A 5,223-nucleotide genomic window follows, 5' to 3' on the forward strand; every position below is an offset into this window, starting at 1 on the left:
TCTAGCCCCCAAAATAACATTTTGAATGACATATCAGGATATTATATTAATGGGATAAATGAGGTTTGAATAGCAGAATATTGGGATTTTACAAGGTTGGAGAACTGGAGTGTCAGAACAGTACTGTTAGAATCTTGAAATACTAAGACGATGGAATATTGGGATCTTAGAACATTGGGTTTTTCTAAATTTTAATATTGGTTTATCTGTGTGGTGATATGATGGGTTTTGGTAAATGTGCAAAAGGATGAGTTTGGAACCTTGCAGAACTGATTTTTTATCATAAAAAAGTTTGTGTTTCAATTTCATTGTGATTGAATGGAATTAATTTTAAGGGCTGGAGCAAAAGCATATCAGTAGTAGCCTTGCATGCAGCCTACCAGGAGCGGATCAGGATTCGATCCCTGTGCAAAGGGATGAGTTTGGAGACTTGCAGAACTGATTTTTCATCATAAAAAGTTTGTGTTTCGGGGCCGGGTAGGTGGCGCTGGAGGTAAGGTGTCTGCCTTGCAAGCGCTAGCCAAGGAAGGACCGCGGTTCGATCCCCCGGCGTCCCATATGGTCCCCCCAAGCCAGGGGCGATTTCTGAGCACATAGCCAGGAGTAACCCCTGAGCGTCAAACGGGTGTGGCCCAAAAAACCAAAAAAAAAAAAAAAAAAAAAAGTTTGTGTTTCAATTTCATTGTGATTGAATGGAATTAATTTTGGGTGCTGGAGCAAAAGCATATCAGTAGTAGCCTTGCACGCAGCCTACCAGGAGCGGACCAGGATTCGATCCCTGACATCCCATATGGTACCTTGAGTCTGCCAGGAGCTCTTTCTGAGTGAAGAGCAGAAGTAATCACTGAGCACCACTGAGTGTGGCCCAACAAACAAACAAACAAACAAACAATAAGGTTAACATTAAAATATGTACCACAAACAAAACTCCGTGTTCCATGGAGGCAAGATATAGATTACAGAGCTACATGATTCATTGATGGATGGAACTAGTCACTTGAAATAAGTGTTGGTGTTCTAGTATTTTGTAATAAATTCTGTGTTCATATCATTGCAAATAAGGTTTCCTATATAAAAACTGGAAAAATTCAGTTATTTCATCATGTGCAGTGCTTCATTCTAGGGTATGAAGGAACCTGAAAGTTCATCAGATGAGTAGATAAGTTTAGTAAGTGTTAGCATATGTACATCAGATCCATAAGAACAGAGATAAAATAAAAAATTATGTGCCGAAGAGATAACACAACAGTAGGGCATTTGCACCGCAGGACAGATGGTGGTTCGAATCTGGCATCCTATTTGGTCCCTTGAACTTGCCAGGAGCAATTTCTGAGGGCAGAGCCAGAGTAAGTCCTACGCATCAATGGTGTGACCCAAAAACAAAAAAAATTTTTTTTCTAAATTTATGTTTACTACAATTTTTTTTGGTTTTTGTGTCACAACCTGCAGCACTCAGGGTAACTTTTGGCTCTACGTTCAGAAATCACCTCTGGCAGGCACATAAGATGCCGGGATTCGAACCACCGTCCAGGCCTTACCTCCATGCTATCTCTCCAGCCCCCGTTTACTGCAATTTTGATGAAATTGGTAGTATCATGTTAGGCAAATGAGTCAAAAAGAACAGGTCACATATGCATCATTTGACAACTAGAGTACATATAAAAAGGAAACAGGGACACCCATTAAACACAACATTGTTCTTGGAGAAAAATTTGTCCTTCCATATAATAGGAGGTTAGTGGGTGAAAGAAGAGGCAGACTAGGCTGGCACAGGGAAGAGTGTGAGAATGTCTATGGGAAAGGTCAGGGTGTGTGTGAATTAACTATGTGATGGAAACATTCTTGTACCCATGTTACATACCTAAAATGGAAAATAAATGTGGTGTAAAAAACAGGTCACTAATACAGCTCTATAAGATTGCATTTCATACGTGCAGCAGTTGTGAGGGTGACAGTGATGGGTACACAGACAGGGTGCCATGCAGGGCAGGTACAGTGTACAGAGGGCTCAGGGCCCATCAATCTAAGTTCCCATCCTGGAGCAGGTATAGATGCTTAGGAGTTTTTTCCCTCAAGTCCTGGGATCCTGTAATTAAAAGAATCGCTGAACTAGGCACAAGTGAAGCACTTTGTGTCTGCTCTCATTTGTTTCCCAATATTTAATTCTATTGAAGAATTTAATATAAAAGATATTGTAGTAGATGTGGTCAGATCTGAATCCTCACAACTCTCATTGTTTGGCTTTATTTCATAGGTAACAAGAGTTGTGAGGATGCAGAGTTGAGAATTTTGACTGGGTTCTCTCTGCAGGGGTTGTCTGCTAAGAGTGGAGCACTCAGGTTCCATCCGACCAGGCACCTCGGGTAAGTGAAATGGCCTGGTGCAACTACGAAAATTCTGGGATTTCATGTATTCAACAAAAACCCTCTGCAATAGGCTTCCATGAGAACATTGTGCATTGTCTCCTGAGTTCCTTCCCCAATGTTTTAATGTATTACGGAATGTATGTGACAAAATAAGTTTATGACTGTGTTTATAGTATCATACCTGTTCTTTGGAAAAAAACTGTAAGGAGCAGATGATATTTGAACTGGGAATTGGTTCAAATTTTAAACATACTGATTGCAGTCTATCTCAATCCAATTTTTTGATTTCAAGTTCCAGGCAATAAAACCCTGTATTTTTAAGATTTGTTTTAAAAACTGCAGCTGGGGCTGGAGAGATAGCATGGAGGTAGAGTGTTTGTCTGTCATGCAAAATGTCATTGGTTTGAATTCTGGCATCCCATATGGTCCTGTGAGCATGCCAGGCGTGATGCCTGAGTGTGGAGTCAGGAGTAACTCTTGAGTGCTGCCAGGTGTGACCTAAAACCAAAAAAATAAAATAAAAATAAAAACTGCAGCTGTTACAATATCGCTCTGAGTCTATTTTCATCACTGAGATAATACCTCATTCTGGTCTCCCTGGTTCCATAGCTTTAGTTAAGAAATCAGCAGTCGGGGCCGGGCGGTGGCGCTGGAGGTAAGGTGCCTGCCTTGCCTGCGCTAACCTAGGACGGACCGCGGTTCGATCCCCCGGCGTCCCATATGGTCCCCCAAGAAGCCAGGAGCAACTTCTGAGCGCATAGCCAGGAGTAACCCCTGAGCCTCACAGGGTGTGGCCCAAAAACCAAAAAAAAAAAAAAAAAAAAAAAAAAAAACCAAAAAAATACAAGAAATCAGCAGTCAACGAACCTAGCAAAGAATATTTAAGTCACTCACTGTAGGAGAACATAATGCTCTACACACAATGCTCAATTCTTTATGTTCAATAAAACAACACACTAGAAAAGTCAGACAAGTAGCCGGTATCTCCTCTGCAGTGGCCCTTCCAGACTGTTTCTACTGGATGGTTGCGACTGAACTCCCTCATAGCTGTGCTGTTTTCTTGTCGCTGCTCCTACTGCTATGGGCCTAACAGAGTGTATAATCTAAAGCAAGTGTGTGGTCCAAAGAATCATTCTGGTGTCACCTCACAGCTGTCCTGGACTGGCAACTTTCCATTCCTGAGAGGAGATGTGAATGTGGCAGTGCTGGGAACTCAAACAGGGCAGGGCAGCCTTGAGCAGCAGGGGCGCTCAGTTTCAGAAGTCCAGGCTGTAGGGTAGAAGTAGGTTCAGTGTCTCACAATTTTGCTGAGTTGAAATTTATGCGTTAGTTGTAAATGTGAAAGATAATGTCACACCCCAAGATTAACACTGCAGTATGTGCATATATTTATGCTCAAATTATTAATCAGAAGATAGGAATAGACATAAAATTATCAAATATATCAATGAGATATAATAAACATAAAGGACAATTTGGAAATAATATGCAAGGATAATAGTCAGGTGGGCCAGAAGGACCAGCCCATGATAGGAATCTTGTCACATAGAGCAGTGAAAAAAACAGAATGCCTGTCCTAGAAACATAGGGAGATAGGGAGAAATATAGAGACTATGGGTCACTGGAAAGTCGCACTGGAGAAGGAGGTGAACATTCTATTAGAGAAGCCCAACTAATGAGGATGCTTAAATAAAAAATTAAAATACAAGAAATAAGTTCAGTAAAATCTGGCTGAATTTGGCAATATGGCTTTCTGAAATTCACATTATTTTAGGTAATATATTAGCTAACATAATGCAAGAGTTTAGGAGGAACGTTGTGAGTTTGGCAAAATCCACATAAGCTTTGTGCTTTGTGCTGGTTCACTCACGAGTAGTTTATAAAACAACAGAAAAAAAGTATTTCTGAGAGTCTAAAGAGAAAGCAAATAAGGGAGAGTATTTACCTTGTAACTGTCTGACTCGAGTCCAATTTAAGGCATTCCTTGAGCCCACCATAAGTGATTACTAGAGCATAGAGTCAGGAGGGAACCCAAGTACCGTTCCTGAGTGGACCTGAAAAGAAAACTAGAGAAAAGAAAAACACTAATTGAGGAATTGCAAAAACCACACAGTGATCCAAGAATAGATGCCGGAAGTAAAGGAAAAACACAAAGAGGTTTGAGAGGGGCACCTGAAAATGGGGCTGTGCAGCCACACTGAGAGCAGACAGGGAGTAAAGACACAGAAAGTCAGGATCTGTTCTAACACCCACAGACAGGGAACTAAAAGAACAAAGGCAAACTGCGAAGATTGTGGGACTCAGCATTAAGTGCACTGAATTGTAGCAGGAGAGTTTCTGCACCATGATCTGGGAGCCCAAAGGCCCAACTCCAGGGCCCCCACCTCACACAGGTCCACAATGTTCCACACCCAATCCTTGACTTTAGCCCAGGAGCATTATCCCACACTCACCTGCAAACAGGCCTCTCGGCAGCCTCTCCAGGTTTCCTTCTTCCAACCAGGAGATCACCACAGGTTTCACCCCACAATGCCCTGCCCAGGATAATGATTTTTGTGTTAGATTATGAGGAAAGGACTGAAAGCTATGCATGAATCTGGGTCTCTACTGAAAGTCATCAAACCATGGAACAGATAAAGGATCTCTGCTCTCAATATGCATGTTGGCTATTGCACAGATGATATTGGTTGAAATGAAATCTGGGGCTGGAGAGATTGTATGGAGGTAGGACATTTGCCTTGCATGCAGAAGGATGGTGATTCAGATGCATTCATCCAATATGGTCCCCTGAGCCAGCAATGAGTGATTTCTTAGTGTAGAGACAGGATTAACCCCTGAGCGCAGCTGGGTGTGGCCA

Source organism: Suncus etruscus (genome assembly GCF_024139225.1).
Source record: "Suncus etruscus isolate mSunEtr1 chromosome X unlocalized genomic scaffold, mSunEtr1.pri.cur SUPER_X_unloc_1, whole genome shotgun sequence".
Classification (NCBI taxonomy): Eukaryota; Metazoa; Chordata; class Mammalia; order Eulipotyphla; family Soricidae; genus Suncus; species Suncus etruscus.